This window comes from Salvelinus sp. IW2-2015, linkage group LG1 (assembly GCF_002910315.2).
Source record: "Salvelinus sp. IW2-2015 linkage group LG1, ASM291031v2, whole genome shotgun sequence".
Taxonomy (NCBI): Eukaryota; Metazoa; Chordata; class Actinopteri; order Salmoniformes; family Salmonidae; genus Salvelinus; species Salvelinus sp. IW2-2015.
In genome coordinates this window covers 6255472-6278018 of record NC_036838.1, presented here as the reverse complement: position 1 = coordinate 6278018, position 22547 = coordinate 6255472, and the positions used below count along the sequence as shown (strand labels likewise).

Sequence of the window (22547 nt, the reverse complement as noted above, 5' to 3'; positions counted from 1 at the left end):
TGCATTGCTATGAAGTACACTAAATGTCATTTAACTGTTTCCCTCTCTCTCTCCCGCCGTCAGTTCCGCTCTCTCTCCATGGTGTCAGAGTGCCTGTTCTCGCTGATCAACGGCGACGACATGTTTGTGACCTTCTCTGAGATGCAGGAGAGCAGCACGCTGGTGTGGGTGTTCAGCCAGGTCTACCTGTACACCTTCATCTCCCTCTTCATCTACATGGTACTGTCGCTCTTCATCGCCCTCATCACCGGCGCCTACGAAACCATCAAGGTAACAACAAAGGGAAACATTTGTGTCAGCCAAAAGAGCACAGATATGTGTCAAAAATACAGTAAAACTCATAATCCGCAGTGTGATTTTCATTTGAAAATGTTCTTCAACGATGTGCATTGTCAGAGATCAAGGTACAGCCAAGAGTCATGAGACTTTATAGCCCTTTATCTATGAAGGAAGTTAGAGGTAATTTCTCAAGCCATTGCGTTAACGCAGTATAACTGGAAGACAATAGTATCTGCTAGCATGCTTGCAGTCACCCTGGACTTCCAGTCATTGCTCTAATGCTATTTAGCAATTGCGCTAACTCTAGTTAGCAACTTCCTTCAAACTGCACGCAGAGACATAAAAATGGTATCCACAAGTTCATCTGACTGGGGAAGTAGATRAAGGACTTTATTGCCAAAATCCCGAAGTATCCCTTAGAACAGACTCTAATCCAAGTGAATGTAAAAGATAAGCATTGTATAATTTCTTATTTGCTGCTTGTCTTTTACTTTCATTTGGAGTTGAGGCGTATAGTTGGGTTTCCACAATACATTTTGTGGGATGTAGATTCATATTTAGAGTTGCATTCCTCATAAAGAGCGTTCATGTTCACTGCTCATAGCGGTACAAACAGAARCCAATTCCAAACAACAACACCAAGTGAAAGCCCTATGTCCCAAATGGCTCCCTATTCCCTAGATAGTGCCAGGTCAATGGTAGTGCACTACATAGGGAATAGGGTTCCATTTGACATGCAGAAAGTGGGTAACCTAAACATGGATGCATGTCTCCTCTCCTGTCCCTCCAGCACCAAACCCAGGAGCCCTACCACATTACGGACCTGCACGCCTTCATCGCAGAATGCACTGACACGCCCAGCTCGGGGATGTTCCGGGGCCTCGAGACCTCGCCCTGCTCCTTCTTCTGCTGCTGTGACAGGTGGGTCAGAGGGCACAGGTCAAGACTGGAGGTAGAGGTCAAGGCCGGGTTCAGAATCCACCCTCCAGCTCCTAACCTCTTCAGTTTTTGCAGATCTGAAGGCATCAGACGGGTGTAAATTGATGGTGATGGATGTTCCTCTGTAGAATGATCAGCAGTAGATGCCACTTCAGTGACCAGACAATAACCGATGCATTCACTGTTATCCTTTCTATCATGGTTGAGACGTTTATGTTTTTCTACATGTGTATGCGCTATCGTGTTAAGTGTTTGTTTCTTCCCTCAGAACGACAACATACGAGGACGTCCTTTTGGTGAACTGACTGGGCTGTGGTGTCTGGACCTACAGCGCTCTCTGCTGGCCCGGAGCGCCGCACTGCGTCCAGATTTTCATTGCCTTTRCCATCAAATCTGGGTCAGGCATGAGCCAGGACTATGAGCTGRAAGCCAAGTCTTTTTTGAGTGGATTCATTGACGAGACCACCTGCGTTGTGTGAATGTTATAGGGATGTTGCACAGTAATTCCCCACACAGAAAGAGAACAGTGTTTYGCCAAAATTGGGATTTACGCACAATCCATACTTGCTGAGGGCCATAGTGCAATGTGGAATGTCTTGTTAGRACATTTAGCTTCTTTTAATTGTTTTACATTAGTTTTTAGGTGTTCTGTAAGCTGCACAAGTTACAAGAACTGGACAAAGCATGTTTTTTATGTCAGAAGTTCTGGTTATATATGAAGGGGATGACAATGACATGCATACTAGGCCAGAGACTGCTCTGGAGTAGCACTTCCACTGTCCCTAAGGAGAGAGCACTTAAGTCCAATTCACATGACTCATTGCCCTGTCATGAGGCGCCAGCCCATCAAGAACTGCTGAGAGCAAGGCTGGCTTGGCCACAGCGCTTTGTGGTCACSACCGCTGCACTCAAGTGTACAAGTAAATTGAACTTAAACCCTGCACTGCGCCTGGACCCAATGGCTCACTCAATGACCTTAATCTTTGCTCCGGTGTACAAATCTCCTGCCAAATAGGCTGTGTTTAGACAGGCAGCCCAATTCAAAAAGTTTCCCCCCCACTAATTGGCCTTTTGACCTTTCACATCAGATATTTTTCAGATTTGATCGGTAAAAACAAGATCAGAGTTTAGCTGCCTGTCTAAACGCAGCCATAGTATTTCAGCGTTTTAAGACCGATCAATTAAAAAAMCAGTACTCTCACCCAGGTGCTGGTTCTGGTCTCCAGGAACAATATCCATAGAATTGTYCTGTAGTTTAAGTTGGACAYAGAAAGAGATGCAGTGCATCATCTGAAGCACACCTACAGTCCCATTTAGTTTCAGTAGGTGTTCATCCGATGACGCGGCACACAGGGTAAACGKCAGTGCCATTGTCAATTTGTACGTGTCAAGTTCTACACTGTACATGTCCTGTTCACGAGGCACAAATTATGCTTTTTATCGCCACGTGCGGAACACTGCTTGGTCAGAGTCCATTTGATAAAGGGACACGGAGGGAAGTAGTCAAGTCCCGAGTCTCACAAAGACCCACCACCCACCATGGCACAACATTCCGGTCGCAATGGAAATGTGACTTTCCAATTTTGCCTGACCTGAATATAACTTCCTTTAAATGAGGAAACTACATGATTGGAAAATGGAGAGTTCATCTATCTTTTTTTTAAAGGCCTATGCTCCAGTCATTGACAATATTGATGGAGAACTGCAAATTGTATCCGACTGGTCTACGGAACAAAGACTGCCTGCGAGTAACGAGGAGAGGAAAACGAGCAGGCAGRACAGCTAAACGAGGCCAGAGGGATGGGGTATTTGCGWGCACTGCAGTAATGCTTGTGATGTTGACCCAGAAGAATGCTCTTACGTAGGTTTTGTTCCCATTCTGTTTTATGTCTCATAATGATGTCTAGTTTAAAACTAACCAATTGCTTTGTCCTTGTGAAAGTTTAAATTATTTTGTTTTTTTTAATGTTGGGTTGTTTTATGTATCTAGAGAGGAACGCCTAAGGGGAGTGTGGTCTTCAGACTCAGGCTCCAGAAAGTGGTCATGCATTGAGCTTTGTACTCCAATCACTATTGAAGGAGGAGGGGAAAACATGTTTTTTATAATAGGTTATAGGCCTGCTTCCATTTCGGTCACAGTTACTTCTTCTAAAAGTGAACCTTTTGGCGTTGATAGATTCCAAAGAACCAAGGTGTAGGCAAAGTTATATGGGAATATAACCTCCCAAATAGGCTAAAAGCAGAGCTTTCACCATATCCGTTCTTTAGGATCTGAGAACACCAAAGGGCTGGAGGCTACGAGAAGTGGCTAGGGGCTGAAATGGTACTGGGCATATAGCCTGTCTGTCGGTGAGGAGTCATGTAGCTCTTATTTTAATGGTCATTTAGTACATTTAAATTAAATGTATGTTCTTAACTAAGCAGTACACAAACAGGATTTGTTTATGGCCTTGCGTTTGTATATTGTAGTATTAGACACTTGGATGTCCTGTCCGAGCAGTCTGTAGACATGTAAACAGTTCATTGTGTAATCTTTTTTTATGTTCATCTTACTTGAACATTGTTTTGAGTATGTTGGATCTCTGTGCCACACTCGGGAATGATGCCAAACCACTGATGATTAAATGCCTGTTTGTTCACGTGGCTGGAAATACTTCGGAGAAGGAGGTGGTGGCAATTGCTTTGGGCTGCATCCMGATTCTCCACCCTTCTCGCGAAGTCTGCATTTGCACACATCAATGAATTTAAAAGCAATGGATTGGTTTAATCGTTGGCTARAAAGAATTTAATCTTGTTAAATCCATGMCGGGAAGTGTGCAAGTGCAAAGCTTTTTAAAAAGGGTAAAGAATCAGGACGCAGCCATACTTTGGTTTCTTCACCACTTGATTTTGATCCAAACAAAGCTGGTCAAATTCTCTGCTTTGTTGATGTTTGAGTTATATATTGTTTGCATGAAACTCAAGCCCATAGTCAAGCTTGTGTGAAGGAAAATCATGAGTTTACCTCAGGATGTAATTACCTGAAGTTAACAGAAGGGGGAATAAGGACTTTTGCACCCCTCAGACTCGGACAATAACATCCTAAAGGAGGAGAATAGACCACCTTACATCCAAGATCTGTTTATTAGGTAGAGCGAGACAATAGGGATCTAATACAACCGAAGACAAAATGTATTATAGTACAACAAATACCATAGATACATTTACACAATTCATGTAACATTCAATATGCACAAATTCGTCACAGTCCACATATCAAAMCGGCGATGGTAGATCTCCTTAAATAGAATACTTGTGCCCATATCCTGGTAACACAGGAAGTTCGTGGCACCTTAAAAACCTCTTAAGGAGCCATCCCTTTTATCCAATTTTCGCCTAAAATGACATACACAAATCTAACTGCCTGTCGCTCGTGCCCTGAAGCAAGGATATGCATATTCTTGGTACCATTTGAAAGGAAACACTTTGAAGTTTGTGGAAATGTGAAAGGGATGTAGGAGAATATAACACAATAGATCTGGTAAAAGATAATACAAAGAAAAAAACAACWSTTCTTTTATATATTTTTTGTACCATCTTTGAAATGCAAAATGTATTATTCCAGCCCAGGTGCAATTTAGRTTTTGGCCACTAGATGRCAGCAGTGTATGTGCAAAGTTTTTAGACTGATCAAATGAACCATTGCATTKCTGTTCAAAATGTTGTATCAAGACTGCCCAAATGTGCCTAATTTGTTTATGAATAACTTTTCATGTTCAAAATTGTGCACTCCTCAAACAATAGCATGGTATTCTTTCACTGTAATAGCTACTGTAAATTGGACAGTGCAGTTAGATTAACAAGAATTTAAGCTTTCTGCCAATATCAGATATGTCCTGGGAAATGTTCTTGTTACTTACAACCTCATGCTAATCGCATTAGCCTACGTTAGCTCAACCGTCCCGTGGACGGGACACCGATCCCGAAGAAGTTTAATTGGGGAAAACGGGCTCGTGGTAATGTCTGGAGCAGAATTTATGAAATGGTAACAAACACATGGTTTCCATGTTTTCGATGCCATTCCATTTTCTCCGTTCCGGCCATTATTTTTGATGCCATTCCATTCGCTCTGTTCCAGACATTTTTATGAGCCGTCCTCCCCTCAGCAGCCTTCACTGCCTGGTAACATACCTTTCCTAACCAGCCTTTGGCGGCTGATGCAGCACATCATTCCTTCCAGCCCACTAAATCTAATATCATCATCCATTAAGTACTGTCCTGGCTGCCCATCCTTTAGCTGAGCTCTTGGCCCACGCCCATCTCAGTGACACACTCTTTGTTTTTGCACTCTRGTAGTCTACTKGKTGTGTCCACTGTGTATGTGCACACCACTTGATGCTGGCGTTTGGTTTTTATTGTTTTTCTTCCACACCAAATACAAACACACACAAACAATGACTACATCTCCTCTGCCAGACCCGCATGCTCACACCTTCATCTCTAGTGCCTCCATTATTGTTTGCCACTTGGCCTTAAATTATACCAATTCTCTTTTTCCTCAATATTTCAATAATAAATTATTAGATTATTCCTTTGTGTTAATGATGGATTGATTGATTCCCAAGTTTTTTAAGTATACGTTCTTTTTCAAGATGAGTGATGAGAAGAGAATCGTTCAGCCCATTGGGGATCTCACTACACCCCCATATTGTTTTTCCATTTAACCTTTATTCATACAGGTTATTTTCATAGGAATATGCCTTTTGCACTAGAGACCTGTAATGGCCCGAGGATGTGCTTGTGGTTGTTACATGGTGCCCTCAATACATAATGACTACACTGAGGTAATGGTCTACAATCTAAAGTTTCAATGGGCATTGTTATTTCTATAGTATTTAGTTTGTCGTTTGATAATGTGTTCCAGTGTGTCAAAGGTGGCCTCACGTTTCCAGACTGCCGAACAACGATGACCGAGAGAAGCTACTGTAGTAAAGGGGTGACACACTAGGCTTCCGTGATATTTTGAGACGAGGTTCCCTCTAACTGTTGTCTTGGTGGACTAAATACTTCGTACCCAGGCCAGAAATTGACCACCATGACCCTTTTCTTCAGCATGAGTATACGTGTGTGTGTGCTGGTCTGTTTTTCTGTCTGTCTGTGTGTCTGTCTGTTTGTCTGTGTGTTTCTGTGTGTGTGTGTCTTTGTGTGTTTGTCTGTCTGTGTCTGTGTCTGTCTGTCTAGACGAGGTTCCCTCTAACTGTTGTCTTGGTGGACTAAATACTTCGTACCCAGGCCAGAAATTGACCACCATGACCCTTTTCTTCAGCATGAGTATACGTGTGTGTGTGCTGGTCTGTTTTTCTGTCTGTATATCTGCCGGTSTCTCTGTCTGTCTGTTAGCCTCTCTGTATGTGTGTGGGCTTGCATGGTTATCTGCTCTGTGCCATGGGCAGCGTATGCAGCTGTACCTGGAGCTGCATACACAAAGTATGTCCGGGGTTGGTGTTGTTTTGGCAGATGGGTGAAACAAMAAGACCTCACTGGAAGACTGTGGGCCAACAAATCAAATAGGGGGATGAAAGAAACCACTTTGGTTTAACAATTRATCCCTGTTCCATTGCCACAGGCTTTCCCATAGAGACCAATACTGAGCCACACCCTTATAGGACAACATTCGAGAGCATTGAGGTGGGTGGGCAGAACCAGGAATTAACTGGATTTTGTGGTTTTACTAACAACTCAATTAAGGATCTTAGTTTGCGGCCGAATATACATACACACTATAAAAGCTACGGGGTCAGGGAGAGGCTCTCGGTTCCCCAGTCTCTGCAATTGGCCCTCGACGATAGTAAAGGCTGACAGGCTGCAGATGTAACAATTGCCAGAGCCCTGTGAGTAGCTGAGACAGACAGAGGGGTCAGACGCACCGTATGAGTCACCCGCTCCCACACACACTATAATGGAGGTGTGGTAAACACACACACACACACTAAGAAAGGCAGTTTGAATGGTGAGGATCCCTATGTCTTCAGTTGTGGCCAAAAGTTTTGAGAATGACACAAATATGAATTTCCACAAAGTTTGCTGCTTCAGTGTCTTTAGATATTTTTGTCAGATGATGTTACTATGGAATACTGAAATATAATTACAAGCATTTCAAACGTGTCAAAGGCTTTTATTGACAATKACATGAAGTTGATGCAAAGAGTCAAAATTTGCCAGTGTTGACCCTTCTTTTTCAAGACCTCTGCAATCCACACTGCATTGCTGTCAATTAACTTCTGGGCCACATCCTGACTGATGGCAGCCCATTCTTGCATAATCAATGCTTGGATTTGTCAGAATTTGTGGGTTTTTGTTTGTCAACCCGCCTCTTGAGATTGACCACAAGTTCTCAATGGGATTAAGGTCTGGGGAGTTTCCTGGCCATGACCCAAAATATCGATGTTTTTGTTCCCCGAGCCACTAAGTTATCATTTTTGCCTTATGGCAAGGTGCTCCATCATGCTGGAAAAAGGGCATTGTTCGGTCCCCAAACTGTTCCTGGATGGTGGGAGAAGTTGCTCTCGGAGGATGTGTTGGTAACATTCTTTATTCATGGTTGTGTTCTTAGGCAAAATTGTGAGTGAGCCCACTCCCTTGGCTGAGAAGCAACCCCACACATGAATGGTCTCAGGATGCTTTACTGTTGGCATGACACAGGACTGATCGTAGCGCTCACCTTGTCTTCTCCGGACAAGCTTTTTTCTGGATGCCCCAAACAATCAGAAGGGATTCATCAGTGAAAATGACTTTACCCCAGTCCTCAGCAGTCTAACCCGGTACCTTTTTGCAGAATATCAGTCTGTCCCTGATGTTTTTCCTGGAGAGAAGTGGCTTCTTTGCTGCCCTTCTTGACACCAGGTCATCCTCCAAAAGTCTTCGCCTCACTGTGCGTGCAGATGCACTCACACCTGCCTGCTGCTATTCCTGAACAAGCTCTGTACTGGTGGCCCCCCGAATGAATCAACTTTAGGAACGGTCCTGGCGCTTGCTGGACTTTCTTGGGCGCCCTGAAGCCTTCTTCACAACAATTAACTGCTGTCCTTGAAGTTCTTGATGATCTGATAAATGGTTGATTTTAGGTGCAATCTTACTGGCAGCAATATCCTTGCCTGTGAATCCCTTTTTGTGCCAAAGCAATGATGACGGCACATGTTTCCTTGCAGGTAACCATGATTGACGGAGAAGAACAATGATTCCAAGCACCACCCTCCTTTTGAAGCTTCCAGTCTGTTATTCGAACTCAATCAGCATGACAGAGTGATGTCCAGCCTTGTCCTCGTCAACACTCACACCTGTGTTAACGTGAGAATCACTGACATATGTCAGCTGGTCCTTTTGTGGCAGGCTGAAATGCAGTGGAAATGTTTTTGGGGGATTCAGTTCATTTGCATGGCAAAGAGGACTTTGCAATTTAATTGCATTCATCTGATCACTCTTCATAACATTCTGGAGTATATGCAAATTGCCATCATACAAACTGAGGCAGCAGACTTGTGTCATTCTCAAAACTTTTTTCCACGACTGTACGTATTTCACATCACTCTAGTCCAGAGTGAATGCATCATGTCTGTTTCCAGTCTTAACCCTCTCCTCTCCTGGCACTGTGAGTTGGGACTTTTCTTTGCCCAAAGCCTCCTCTTTCATTCGTTCTTCTTCTTTGTCGTCTTGCTGTATAACAACAGTTGATTGTCAGATTTCTTGGCCCGATTCAGTCTCTTTCTGTCAATTTCATAGTCTTTGTATGTTCCCTGTCTTTTCATTGATCTCCTAATTGTAAAGCCAGCAGCTGCACTGAGGGACAGAAGCAAGCTGCACTCCCATTGGGGGCAGTCAGTGCCATGCAGGCAAAGTAGCTGAGGCTGTATGTCTTCATAAGCACCATCAACAAATGCACCTTACGTCGCTGTCTGATGAAATTGGAAATTGATAAAATGACCATATTTTCCCATTAACGAACATACAATTATGAAATTTGGGTAAATGTTGTTGGTCCTAGAGTTATGAAATGTTTCAGAGCACATTGAGTTACTGCTTTGTAAAAACTGAGTTAAGTTTTCATCGGACAGTGACATTATGCTAATAAAATAAGACATAACTATACCAGGAGTGTGAACAATGCCTTTCTAGTTGAATAAATATGCCTATTCATTTTCACATATGCATATCCGAGAGAAAACTGACATCTCAGATTTGACAACTCTCATTAAGGGTCGACCTTAGTTATGTTTCATCCAAACTGAAACTGAAACCTTTACAGACTACTGTGTATACATACTTATGTAGCCTAGCCTATTTGTTTGGCCTTACAGGCATCCAGTGTAGRCCTGCAGTAGTTTAAATATTAGCCATGCAGCTGGATTTTGGAACTTCATACACAGAGAATGGGTGAGGGATGGGGCATTGGGGCAAGGCACTCTCGCACACAGAAAATAAAAGGAGTGGCAGTGGTTTAGCATATGACATCATCCATATTTTTTTAAATAAACCTCAGGCCATGTTCTTCATTGGTTCCTAGCTGGAGAAATCGATTTTTTGGGGGCATGCTTCTCCTGCAATTTCACCCTCGCTCGACTGTGTGGTAACGCCACTCATTCGATTCCTCATCTCGAGAGTGAGCTTCTGCGGTCCTGAGAACGTTACTAAAAGAGGGATGCACGCCGTTTGAACARGTCAATTGAATCTACAGCTTGAGTGTGAAGCTTGGCAGTGAAGGGACGTTTATAACCTCTGCATCGACATATTTGGTCTGTTTTTGTCCAGCCAGCGAGGAATAAGCCTTAAAAAAGGAGTAGCCTACGACGGTACCTGAAAGAATTTGGGGGGAAACGCTGCGAAGCGTGCCTCGACATTCTTACGGTGAGTGGGAATTGATACATTGTAGCACGAGCCAGCAAACGTCTCGCAATAAGCAATTTATTGGATATATTGTTGCCATTTCGGTGTCTTATTATTTTCTGCTAACTCATGCTGCTTTCGCGTTAAACAATGGCTGCTACGTTATCCAAACAAAGCTCACGAAATGACACCGATCAAACGTTCGTTGTTAAACCCATGTTTTCAAACTGGATATGATGTGACGCCTACAACGTCGGTGAACTGTTAGGATGGTGGTTTCCTTTCCCYAAAATAGCCGTGTCAAGGCGCATGAGGTGACTGGACACAACTGTATGCGTAGCCTAAGTTCTATGTTAATTTAATCAATTTATTGACTAACCTCGGCACCAAACGTACCCCTATTATAGCCCCAACTCAGACTCCCATTGTTCTGAGAGTGAGGGCCCCAAATGGCTACTGCAAAACCGGGGTTAATTTACCGTTCATGATTGTGTCCTGAGATTTGGGCTTTGCTAAATTCTCWGTGGCTCACCAGTAAACTCTGCTATGAAACTGCGTTTTCGAATGGAGAACAGGTGTGAACGCGATCCCATTATCGATTGATAGCCCAATCGAAAGTGCATCCTTTACATGTGGCGCTATGAAAGAACATTGGTCTAAATCATTTCTTAGTTGGTTACATTGCTGAATCAATCTCCCGTTGTACAAACCATTAACATCCAGTTGAAAATCTAACGTGAGCACAATTGATAGGGAAATTGTGATGGGCAGRCCTATATGCTTCTCTATCACAAGAAGATTTTGAGTTACTTTTTACACCAGYAGCACGTCAGTGAAAACGGGAGTGTCGGTCTGGAGATGTCTGCTAGATTATACTGCTCACCAAGATCTATTCACACCGCTGTCTGATTTCATACTCACACCTACACATTCAGAGATGTCATCCATGACAAGACTGAGACTGGGCAGCGCTAGAGGGAGAGCGCCATCTGATGCTTCTGAAATGTCACATCCCAGTGATACTGTCATCTGGGGTTTGGCTCCAAATACATGTTACATAATCCGTAATGGGACACATGCTTTCCACATGCCAGCCAATGCTATCCCACCTGCCCCATCTCAATGTCACTGATTGGGTGTCAACAGAAGTCTATCAAATGACAGATTCTTCATCAGATTTCAAAAGTCTATCAAACAGCATCAGTCTGGTCATATCTGCCGTTGTCATCAATTGTTCTGTATAGCATAACATGATAGCATAACATGCCTTTTATCAGTGATCAAGTCCTTTCTTTCAATCTGAAAACTGTTAATAAAATGCTAAATTGTCATTTGATTTCTTAAAGGAGACATGACTCTTCCTTTTCAAGATGTTTGCTAATGTGGTGAATGTGATCTTGTTTTCGGGTTTTGTTGTAGGGGTGTATTATMCGTTTCAGGGTGTCACATTGACTGAGAGGTYACGTTGCTGCAGGGGTTTGACAGTGACACCCTCTCGCCCACCCTGAGTGGGGAATGTGTCCCCTCTCAGCAGTGTCTCTCAGGCAACCCCCTCTGAGTGTGAATGATCACTGCAGGGGTGTGAAACCATCTCTCTCACTGAAGCCTATGGCAGCCTGAGCTTCTAACAAGTTCACAAGACCAGGGGTGTCAAACATACAGTCCGAGAGGGGGTCCAATCTGGCCCCTGGGTGTTTTTATATATATATATTTTTAACATACTTTGAAATGACTAAAACCAAATCAACTGTCAATTATAATGGACCTACATTCAAACAGTTTCCTGGAAGTGTCCATCTCGTTAATAATCACCTACATGTCAGGGTGCATTGAAAATTCCAGAAATGATGGATGGAGGACAATATTTAGAAATAACACATTCAGTGTTACTCCCACCAAATCGTGGGGTGGACATAACAGAACGTTGCAATTAAAAACCAATGTTTGCAGGCAAAATCTTTGCAGTGGTTTTGCAGGTAGTTGACGCAAACTAGCCACTTGCGAAATGCACTCATTAAAAATAACATGCGTGATCTCGATCTTGCCAGCGAGTATTTTATTCAAGCCGATAAAGTAGTGATGTAGGCAGTGGCGTAGTTTGTCTATGCCAAAAAATACCCTAGTCACTTCTTTTGCCTATGGTCGGGTTGACGAGACTACCCTAAGTGCAGGTTTAGGATCARTATTACCAACCCTAAAATCATCCTTATCGCTGTAGTTATTGAAAGAAAACAGACCGTAGATCAGCCTCTGACTCTCGTAGAACTAACGTTCTCTCTACGAGAGTCATGTAACATGGTTGGCACCCAACTAGTCTTGGAATGTAAATGCACTGGTGCACTTCAAATGGTTCCTCTCCTGTAGTGTACACTCCCTTGTTAGTCAACATGGCGACCTATGGGGCAGCTGCAGTTGTCTATTTTCGGTAAGACTTTCACAGAAATCCAGGTGGTTGGCATTGCGTTGTTCCCGATCGCGTGACCGGACCGCTGATTTAAATTGGATACAGCCGTAAAATTCCGCAGGTCAGTATCTGTTATTTTGTTGGGTGCCTTCAACAAATTCACTTAAATAATAGTCTTGGGAGTCACGAAGGTGTGCTGTTGACTCATGGCTTTCCATTTTGCTAATGCTCCTTTATTTGCTCTTGTTGGGGCCATGCGAAAGCATCAACGCAACAGCTGCTGAGATGTTACCTAATGGATGTCAAGGTCAATGGGCTCAAATCCATTTTCTTTGCCCTGCATGGTGAGCAGATGAAGTGGTTCCTAATTACACACCACACACCTGCTCACTAGCTATTATCTACCCTATCAACAGCMGTAAAATCCCTCGATTTGCTGCATTCCATACGTCACGCATCCTGTGAATACAATTACAGTAGGTTTCATCATGTGTTCTCGCACTGGTTTCTATGGTGTCTCAGTAAGTCCGTCCCAAATATAGGGAGACGGGTGCTATTTGGGACGCAGACACGGKCTCCAGTCTGGAAGKGCTGCTGCCGGCTGTCCCATGGAAGGCTGTGGTTGGTTGTGCTGCTGTAGCGCTTGCCACTGTGSTGGTCTGTGCCTTGGGATTCAGYGTTCTCTTTATTAGCCACGAAGCAATGGACACACTGCTTTTAGACTCTGGCCGCCTGRCATTGTGAGATGTGGCTCTGCTATGATCTAAAGTRTTCAGCACATTCAGGAATSGGATTTGGTCAGATCCTGTGTTCTGGTCTGACCTTGAGATGGCTGCTCAAAGAACAAATAAGTCCACTTATTTCATATTTTTCCAATGAGGCTTCATTCAAATCTATACACGCTGCATCCCTCCCGATATACTTTAGCCATATCTGGTTTGTTTTAATGGTGTGCTTTGGGACAAGGTTTGATTTGTGGTTCGGTGTTGACCCCAAGGTTTGAGGTGTGGGTATGACGGCCCCTGCTGTGTATGACGGCCCCTGCTGTGTGTGTCGTGGCTGGTTACACATATCCTGTTTTCCTCTGGTCTGCCTCTCGACCCATGAGTAACCCAGGTCTGTGTGTTCAGTAATAGAGCCGTGTGTGTGTGTGTGTGTGTGTGTGTGTGTGTGTGTGTGTGTGTGTGCGCCCAAGTGCATGGCAGCCAGGCAGGCGCGATGGGATCAGTCCATCTGGCCTGGGCTCACCCTGGCTGCTCATAGCCCTGGTAACTGATCTGGCCCTGCGGCAGCAGCAACACAGAGCACAGCTACTTTCCACTATTGACTTTCTTCCTGATCCCCAGAGAGGAGCGGCCCTGTAGCCATCCCACTGTCAGCCTCACCCTCCCCATCCCTCCAAAGCCTRGTGTCCCTGGTCTGTCATGGCTTCTTCTCAATTAGTGTTTCAGTGATTCCCCGCAACCGATCCCCTTGCCTCCTTCGCAAACCCCTCAGACCTTCTCCAATGGGTTTTGAGAAGAGGCGAGAAATGTTTTTATACATTTTTTATTTAACCTTTATTTAACCAGGTAGGCAAGTTGAGAACAAGTTCTCATTTACAATTGCGACCTGGCCAAGATAAAGCAAAGCAGTTCGACACGTACAACAACACAGAGTTACACATGGAGTAAAACAAACAGTCAATAATACAGTAGAAAACTAAGTCTATATACAATGTGAGCAAATGAGGTGAGATAAGGGAGGTAAAGGCAAAAAAAAGGCTGTGGTGGCGAAGTAAATACAATATAGCAAGTAAAACACTGGAATGGTAGATTTGCAGTGGAAGAACGTGCAAAGTAGAGAGAAATAATGGGGTGCAAAGGAGCAAAATAAATACAGTAGGGGAGAGGTAGTTGTTTGGGCTAAATTATAGATGGGCTATGTACATGTGCAGTAATCTGTGAGCTGCTCTGACAGCTGGTGCATAAAGCTAGTGAGGGAGATAAGTGTTTCCAGTTTCAGAAATGTTTGTAGTTCGTTCCAGTCATTGGCAGCAGAGAACTGGAAGGAGGAAGAAGAAGGAAGAAAAGGAAGAATTGGTTTTGGGGGTGACCAGATAGAATATACCTGCTGGAGCGCGTGCTACAGTGCGGGTGCTGCTATGGTGACCACGGCGACTGAGATAAGGTGGGACTTTACCTAGCAGGGTTTGTAGATGACCTGGAGCCAGTGGGTTTGGCGACGAGTATGAAGCGAGGGCCAGCCAACGAGAGCGTACAGGTCGCAGTGGTGGGTAGTATATGGGGCTTTGCTGACAAAACGGATGCACTGTGATGGACTGCATCCAATTTATTGAGTAGGGTATTGGAGGCTATTTTTGTAAATGACATCGCCGAAGTCGAGGATTAGGTAGGATGGTCAGTTTTAACGAGGTATGTTTGGCAGCATGAGTGAAGGATGCTTTGTTTGCGAAATAGGAAGCCAATTCTAGATTTAAATTTGGATTGGAGATGTTTGATGTGAGTCTGGAAGGAGAGTTTACAGTCTAACCAGACACTAGGTATTTGTAGTTGTCCACATAATTCTAAGTCAGAACCGTCCAGAAGTAGTGGATGTTGGACGGACGGGCAGGTGCAGGCAGCGATCGTTTGAAGAGCGATGCATTTAGTTTTACTTTCTTTAAGAGCAGTTGGAGGCTATGGAAGGAGAGTTGTACATAGAAATCGGTTGTTGTTCGTCTGCGTAGAGCGTGGATCAGAGACTCACCAGCAGCAAGAGCGACGTCATTGATATATACAGAGAAAAGAGTTGGCCCAAGAAATTGAACCCTGGTGGCACCGAATAGAGACTGCCAGAGGCCCAGACAACAGGCCCTCTGATTTGACACACTGAACTCTATCGGAAAGTAGTTGGTGAACCAAGGCGAGGCAATCATTTGAGAAACCGAGGGTGTTGAGTCTGATGTGGTGATTGACAGAGTCCGAAAGCCTTGGCCAGGTCAATGAATACGGCTGCACAATATTGTTTCTTATCGATGGCGGTTAAGATATCGTTTAGGACCTTGAGTGTGGCTGAGGTGCACCCATGACCAGCTCTGAAACCCAGATTGCATAGCGGAGAAGGTAACGGTGGAATCCGAAATGGTCGGTAATCTGTTTGTTGACTTGGCTTTTCGAAGACCTTGAAAGGCAGGGTGGACTAGAGATAGGTCTGTAGCAATTTGGGTCAAGCGTGTCCCCCCTTTGAGAGGGGGATGAGCGCAGCTGCTTTCCAATCTTTGGGAATCTCAGATGACACGGAAGAGAGGTTGAACAGGCTAGTAATAGGGATTCGCAAATACAGCAATATTTTAGAAAGAGAGGGTCCAGATTGTCTAGCCCAATGATTTTGAAGGGTCAGATTTTCCGTCTTTCAGAACATCAGATATCTGGATTTGGGGAAGGAGAAATGGGGGAGGGCTTAGGCAGATTGCTGTGGGGGGTGCAGTGCTGTTGCACGGGTAGGGGTACCAGGTGGAAAGCATGCCAGCCGTAGAAAAATGCTTATTGAAATTCTCAGTTAAGTGGATTTATCGGTGGTGACAGTGCTTCCTATCTTCAGTGCAGTGGGCAGCTGGGAGGAGGTGTTCTTATTCTCCATGGACTTTACAGTGTCCCAGAACTTTTTTGAGCTTGTGTTTGCAGGTAGCAAATTTCTGCTTGAAAAAGCTAGCCTTCTCAACTGCCTGTGTATATTGGTTTTTAGCTTCCCTGAAAAGTTGCATATCAAGGGGCTGTTGGATGCTAATGCAGAGCATATGGATGTTTTTGTGTTGGTTAAGGCAGTCAGGTCTGGAGAGAACCAAGGGCTATATCTGTTCCTGGTTCTAAATTTCTTGAATGGGGCTGCTTATTTAAGATGGTGAGGAAGGCATTTAAAAAAAAAACAAAAAACAGGCATCCTCTATCTACGGGATGAGATCAATATCCTTCCAGGATACCCCGGCCCAGGTCGATTAGAAAGGCCTGCTCGCTGAAGTGTTTCAGGGAGCGTTTGACGTGATGCAGATGGAGGTCGTTTGACCGCTGACCCGTACGGATGCAGGCAATGAGGCAGTGATCGCTGAGATCTTGGTTGAAACAGAGCACAGGTGTATTTAGAGGGCAAGTTGATTTGGATGATATCTATGAGGGTGCCCGTGTTTACGGTTTGGGGTGGTACCTGGTAGGTTCATTGATCATTTGTGTGAGATTGAAGGGCATCAAGCTTAGATTGTAGGATGGCTGGGGTGTTAAGCATGTTCCAGTTTAGGTGCCTAGCAGCACGAGCTCTGAAGATAGATGGGGGGCAATCAGTTCACATATGGGTGTCCAGAGCACAGTCTGGGGGTCGCTAGCAGCACGAGTTCTGAAGATCAGATGGGGGGCATCAGTTCTATGGTGTCAGACAGCGGGGGCAAGAGGTGGTTATACAGGCAGCAACAGTGAGAGACTTGTTTTTAGAGAGGTGGATTTTTAAAAGAATCAAGGAATTATGAATTTAGAGCCCTGGTGTCCCATGTCTGGTTGTTCTGTGGTTGTTCTCGTGGGATTTTGGCCAAAACCAAGCGTGCCAGCTGCTACCCCTGTCCCCCTGCCTCGGCTGAGCTAATCCATACGCCCCTCTATGCCCCAGGCCAAAGGGGGCTCAGTGGGCACAGGGGCAGACAATGGGACCTGTCTGTTACCTTTTAATCCTCAGATTACCCACTGACAACCAGCACACACACCTCCCCTCTGCCATCTCCCACCCTGCGGGAACATTCGCCCCTATTCATGCCTTGTCCTGAAGAGACCCCCAGACCAAACCTGGCTCAGTGCTGCTTTGAACCTGGTCCAGTTTTATCCAGATTGTTCTGACTGCCTGCAGCACGTAGGCTAGTGGCTAGGCTAGCCGCGAGTCCATTCCCTTCTCAGTCCCCCCAGGCTACATGACTAGGTTACCCCATTGTCTTATGATTTYCCTTAACACTAACTTGTTAGGCTAGGCTAGCCCATCCCCATCTGATTCCCCCAAGGCTAATTGGCTACACTAACTATCCACTTAGCCTGTAGCGTGACTCGCCACAGCCTTATCCTCCTCATCCCGTTATCGAGCGCTTTAACGTAAGTTAGCACATTCTCCGTGCCCCCCTATGGAATTAATKAACTTTAACGTGTTTTAAGTACACAGTCCAGCTCATGAATTGTTTAGCATGGCTAATCCAATGCTTAGTGTCCCGCGACAGCGGCTCTAATCCTGGAGGGCTGCAGCGCTTGCAGGATTTTGTTCCAATGCAGGACACACTTCAGCCAAGCAATCAACTAATTCTGGTCTTTCATTAGACCAAGATAGGGTTTATTCACAGAAGCTGGACTGGAACAGGAGCATGCACAGACTGCAGTGCTCCATGACTAGGAGATGTCCACTACTGATCCATAGAATAGCTTAGAAGCATCTTTTTGTTTTCTCCGTATATCTGTGGTCTACCCAAGTTGGCAAAGGGGCTTTGTGCCTTTGTGTCTCCAAAAGTGGTTCTCCCCAGCCTCATCAGTCATCCACGGAGGTAGGACTGTGCCGACCCATCGTACAAGTCTTTGTCTAGAGTTAAAAAGCTCTGTGGCGTGCCAACTATACATGGGGCGGGGCTTCCAGAAGTCCCATCATCCAACCACAGTGCAGGGGACACCCAGTGACGGGTGGGGTGATGCAGGAAAAGGGTGCTTGGTGGGGTAGAGCTCCGCTGCCCGACGGGCCCCGACATTAAACATCGGGTTAGGGCCTGTTTATTCATCAATAACTAGGATACAGACAGGGCTGGGGTATCACTAAATTGACCACTAACATTTTGAAGCTGAGCCCTTTGCTTGTGCTTTGCTGCGCAGTACAGTCATATATGACCAGGATCATAACAATGTTCCTTGTGTTTTGTCAGAGTTTACAGCTAACTGCTCTCATGTCTCTTCATTGAGCAGAGCAGCCCAAGTGGAGCCCTTGCTATGGTTACTCACTGACTCGGAGTGCAGGGAGCTTGTGACAGATGGAGAGTCGCAACTAAAGGGTTTACTAATGGAGGAAGTCATTGCTGATTTCGGRCCTTAAATTTGACAGAAGCAATCGGGCCTGAACGTCTCGGGCATAGTTAGGGTTCGGGCTTTAAATTCATGCCCGTGCAGGGCTCTAGTAGGGGGCTCTAGTTGTTTTGGATTGTACCCGTAGTCATTTAATGCTGGCTGGCTTGGGGATCCTGTGTGTTCGTTTTTGATTAGCCATGGAGGGATTTGATAGGTCATTTTTGATATTCGATTTGCCATTGACATCATCGGTTTTATGCTTCAATTCTGTCTCGAACTGAAATGAGTGCTACTTCTTCAGTGTACTGCCAGATGAGATGCCATGGGCTTTAGTTAGTTAGTAGCGGTGGCTTTTCAGGTCGGCATGAGCTCATATTCCCACTGAGTAATTCCACTCTGAGTCCATTGTGCCAGTGGTTCTGGTTAAACGGAAGGGTAAAGGTCAGCAAGTTTTCCTCTATGGGAGAGTTTCTCCTTTTGAGATGCYTCATAGGAGATCAGCACCTTGCCCTCACCCKCAGGTCCCTGTGAAAAGCCTGCCACCATAGGGCGAGCTTGGGAAGGCAGCGGTGCATCGCTTCCCTGGGAGAGCCCACAGTAGTGTGTCGTCCACCATGGCCTGTTTTTGTTACGGTGTGGCTCTGGCTTTTTCAGGATCTTTAGTCTACAGCACTAAAAGCTTCCGAGTGTATATATTCCCTACGCGCAGAGAACCGGCTACTCAGGCGACGCATACAGTCATTGGGCAAATTGTCATGGTGCTCGTTTAACAAAGTTGGATCGACGTCTGCACGATCTATGTAACAGAACCGGATATAATGGCAAAGTAGTATAAAGTTAGTCAACAGCGCGCGCCACTAGGCAAAATACACAGGTAGGCTATGCTACAGTTTAACACAATCTGCTCTAAATTTAGTTGGCTCCATCATTCTAAACAGCACTGTAGGCTACTTCTAAACAACACTGTATAACTGAAGAAAATCTGAATGCATATCCTCCATTTAAGCTGATTGAGATCAAATGGTTACTATAGAATGATGCTGCATGGATGTTTCACTGGTAACTTGACGAATGATCATGGTGAATGCTTGGTGTTTTTGTCTTACTGTAGTTTTATGCTATAATATTCGCTTCTGTGGAATACTGTGATCCCTGTGATCTTGCAGACAATGATTCAGCTTTGATCTAACTTTATTAAACGAGCACCATTCCACTGAGTAGCCTGTTCTCTGCACCTAAAGTAGAGAATATACACRTATGCAGAAGCTCTGGATCTTTGTGTGCAGCCGACTAAAGATCCTGGAAAAGTCGGGTCGGCAACCACAGCCTTTTTGTTATTATCAGACGCCAGCAGGGACTGTGAAGGAATGCTAGCGCCTCTCCCTCCCTCACTGTGTCCCAGAATGAATTCTTTGGAGTAGAGCTGTGTTTTGTTTTGTGTGGTTTCCTGCCTCTTGTGCAGTGTGTGTGTAAGAATGCGGCAGTTGTGGTTAGTGTTGGGTCTGCCGAGGACATCACTCACTCACACACGCCTCGCCACTTACGGCACATACCCTTCTTATACCCTGCCTACTAGCCTATATAGAGCCTCGTACAACCACTCGCTAGTTGCAGCCTACATATAGGATCTTATCATAATCTCATGCTGCACTTTTCACAAGTTTACCCAATGTAATTTAGGCCTATTAAAGGTCCAATGCAGCCATTTTTTTAAATCTCTATATCAAATCATTTCTGGGTAACAATTAAGTTAAAAAATATATATATATATTTTAACAGATGGCTTCTTAGCACAGAGCTATTGGTCTATTAACTAATTTTCTGATGTCACCAGGCAGGCCCAAACTCCATCCCACCACAACAGGCTGAAATTTCAGGCAGTCTTTTCACAGCTCTTACACTAAAAGGGCATGATCATMATTTTCAGGATTATTCCAACCTCATAGTGTGGAAATATATAATAACACAGGAAAATCATGTTTTTGACTACACTGGGCCTTTAAATACATASACATTCAAACGTGTTGTCACCCAAGATAATGTATTAAATACATATCCAACATGCTGGGCTGGCTTGAAATGTAACCCCTCTCCAATTAATGGAATAGGAGAATATTGGGGCTTGATCGTATAGTTTGCCTCAACAACTTCAGTCTCGCCTCAGAATTAGACTTTCATCCACGTTTCTCAAATGTCCAATACCTGATGATATCCCAACAATGTCTACAAGTGTTTAGAGCGAGACTACTATAGTCAAATTCAACTGCCGCACATGGTTACGATGTTTAGGCTACTTAGGCCACATCAGACTACCAGACCCCACCCAAACTGACAAACACCCGATTCGGATTTTCCACACAGCGTTATAACGGAAGCATCAAGCTCCCAAAGGCAATCAACTCAAACCACCACAACCAAACCCGACTCCTGGCTATAAAACGGCATTAGGGCACTAAGCTAAGGGCAAGTTCGAAACGTACCACACCCACACCCCGCCAATGTAACGGGGAACTCATGTAGGGCATAAGAACTTACGGCCATTCAAACCTCGAACTGGGTTCCAATACGTTTAGCGGCTAACGGCTATTAGGCCCAATCCCAAACTAGCGCAACAGCACGGCAAGCTGAGTTAAGGTTTTAGAGGACTCAGACTTTAGGGCACCTTCAACTCCGCAATGTACAGGTTTAGGGCCGCAGAGATATAAGGCATCAAACTCAACGACAGCAAACACAAGCACAACCACAAACAAGAAACACAGAAACCAAAAACACAACATGGCAAAGCCAAGACCAAAGCAGCCACATGGGGCAATAACCCAATCCGACAAAATGGTTAAGGTTTTAGGGCTAAGACGCCTCATAGCAACGCGGACAATCAACACGTGCGATGGCGTTAAAGTTATAGGGCATACCACGCTACGGCGAGTGCAACTAAACCAACAAAGCAGAAATATGGTAACAGGTTTGCAGGCTAAGCTTAGCATCAAACTCCACCCCGCACGTACGGTTATAGGTCAGCTCCTACCGACATCAAAATCAAAACAAAAAACACAAACAAAAAAAAACGACACGAAGGTTCGTTAGGCTAAGCTTAGGAATCAAAATGAAACCAATGGTTACACCGGTCTAGGAGGACATCCTCAAGACATTACAAACGGCCGAATTCAACTAACCGAAGATGTGACGGATTATCGCGATGAGCGGGCTTGACAAATATCAAAAAACCGACTTCTATTGCTGGAATGTCGCACACATGCAACCTCTTTCAGAACCAGAGGCAGAATGCTTCACCCATCTCCGGTCCACAACAAGCTCCTTGAAACAAGGACGGCCTAAACATCGGCTCAACATGTGTAGGCATGGGCCCCTCGGCTCGAAAACAAAGACCGCCAGAAAAAAAACACCACCCCCGAACCCCAACACCGCTAGCCCTATCTTACACGTCAATCTCCCGACGTCCTCAGACACAGCATGGAACGCAAATAGAGAGACCACCCGAAACGGCTCGACACCCCATACCTGAGCAAACCGACATGCCCACTACGTGACCTGAGGTCGGCCACTGCCTTTTGTTGATTTTTCCAAAACTGGAGCAGAGCAGACGACTCCATAGGATCACTAGCACAAACCCAAAGCCAAAAGACCATGGGCCTCAAACGCGCACAGTAAGCAAAAAACCACAGTAGCCAGCCCTCCTGGGCATGCGAGCACCTCAAATATCATACTGTAGTACAAGACGAACTGAACTGAGAACACGCCACAATTGCACCAACTGGAGCTTCGCAAGCCGAAAGCTGAGATGAGTATCATCTCCAGCAGAGCCTCTCTTCATCATGCTCCAGTCGAGTAATGAACAGGTGCCCTTGCTCGTCTGTGAGAATTTCGATCAGCCCGAGACTTGGATCCTGTTGACCAAAGAAAGCCCGTGCCATGTTTTCTGAGTTGTCTGTGGTGATAGCCAGGCCAGAAAAACTCTGCAACCCTAACCTTATAATGCCCGGCAGAGCGGCCAC

General features: G+C 45.0%; 1 protein-coding gene and 1 pseudogene across 3 annotated transcripts in view; both read left to right on the top strand.

The window, feature by feature from the left end:
* The window catches only part of LOC111978804 (mucolipin-1-like), a 14087-nt pseudogene extending 8300 nt beyond the window's left edge, over positions 1–5787 (top strand).
* Positions 5788–9647: 3860 nt separating this feature from the next.
* LOC111951952 (treacle protein) overlaps positions 9648–22547 on the top strand; it is a 53758-nt gene continuing 40858 nt past the window's right edge. For all 3 annotated transcript variants that reach the window (XR_011477638.1, XM_023970367.2, XM_070441000.1), the window contains exon 1: positions 9648–10098. The gene's annotated coding sequence lies outside the window, so the exon portion shown is untranslated. The remainder of the gene's footprint in view (positions 10099–22547) is intronic.